The sequence below is a fragment of the Frankliniella occidentalis genome, unplaced genomic scaffold (assembly GCF_000697945.3).
Source record: "Frankliniella occidentalis isolate FOCC.00 unplaced genomic scaffold, Focc_3.1 Scaffold551, whole genome shotgun sequence".
NCBI lineage: Eukaryota > Metazoa > Arthropoda > Insecta > Thysanoptera > Thripidae > Frankliniella > Frankliniella occidentalis.
The window spans coordinates 9154-10451 of NW_026267667.1; the positions used below are offsets into that span (position 1 = coordinate 9154).

A 1298-nucleotide genomic window follows, 5' to 3' on the forward strand; every position below is an offset into this window, starting at 1 on the left:
CTTCGTTGGCGTACCAGCGTTTTCCTTCACTCATGGCAGCCCTTGACAGTGCGGTCCAAGGCCGTACCATCTTGCCTGGTGCTGATGAACCACCTACAAAGAAAGTCAGAACAGCTAAGGTCAACAGTACTTCGACAAAAGAAGAGGAAGAGGAAGATAGCGAAATACAATGCCTACGTACTGACCTTAAGCGCAAGAAACCAACAGTTAAAGCTCAGATGGTTTTTGCTGACGACAAACCCTCGACGTCCTCTGGGTCCAGTGGCTCTGACACCCCTCAAACTGATGGCCGTGGTCGTGGAAGAGGCCGTGGCAGGGGTAGGGGCCGTGGAAGGGGCCGTGGCAGCTTCAGTGGCCGTGGGAATTATTCCGGTGGTTACAGTGGTAACTTCAGGTCTGATCCCTGCTCCATCTGCAACAAAAGAGGCCACAGTGCTGAAAGTTGTTGGTACAGTGAAGGCAACGGCAGTGGTAACTTCCAGGCTGCTCCACACACTTACCCGATGTATCCGCCACAGTTTTACCATGCTGGTATGTCGTGGCAGAACCAGTGGGGAAACCAGTGGCCCCAGTACAATCGTGGCCAGCAACAACAGCCAAATCAACAACAAAATTCCAACCAACAACAACCACAGCAGAACCAACCCAACAACAACAACAACCAGGGAAACTAGCAAGTGCTGTCCCTGAAGTGGTCAAGTCGGCAGCTACGGTACAAAGTGCCAAACCTCAATCAGACCACCTAAATTCACCCGATTTTGATCAATTTCCAACACCTGGAAGTCCAATGGTTAGATGGTCGTTAAATGGTGTAAAATCAAAATGTGTAAAAGACACTGGTGCAGTGATTACTGTTATCAAGAGAGGACACTTACCTGGACCTACACCAAAGCAAGCCAAAGCTCGTCTCAAAGGAGTCACCGAAGGAACGGGCAAGCTGTACGGTCCCAGGCTAGTCACATTTTCATATGGTGATCTCCAAGTTCAATTCCCAGCGTATGAAAGTGACATAGAAGACGATTGCCTGATTGGAAATGACTTCATTCACTATTTTGGAATTGGCATTGAAAGCTCTGAGGGGTACATTACTTTTAGAAGAACTTCACCAAATAATTACCTTCCAAATCCGGTTCAGATCCCGTGCGAAATGGTCCATGCTCCCAGTGTTGGTAGATTCCACTCTGGATGTGTGTACTTTGTCGCTCGAGCTAGCCGTACTCTGAATCTGGCGCCGTTAGCAGATGCCACAATAGTTACAGAACTAGAAGCTGACATGCAGTTTCCAAAAGTTCAGATAA

At 48.5% G+C, this 1298-nt stretch overlaps 1 long non-coding RNA gene across 1 annotated transcript in view; it reads right to left on the reverse strand.

Moving 5' to 3' along the window:
- Positions 1-802, reverse strand: part of LOC127751543 (uncharacterized) — a 1675-nt gene extending 873 nt beyond the window's left edge. The window contains exons 1-2 of the long non-coding RNA XR_008012153.1: positions 501-802; positions 186-412 (exon numbers count right to left, since the gene is read on the reverse strand). This is a non-coding gene — a long non-coding RNA (uncharacterized LOC127751543). The remainder of the gene's footprint in view (positions 1-185; positions 413-500) is intronic.
- Between the last annotated feature and the right edge of the window lie 496 nt (positions 803-1298).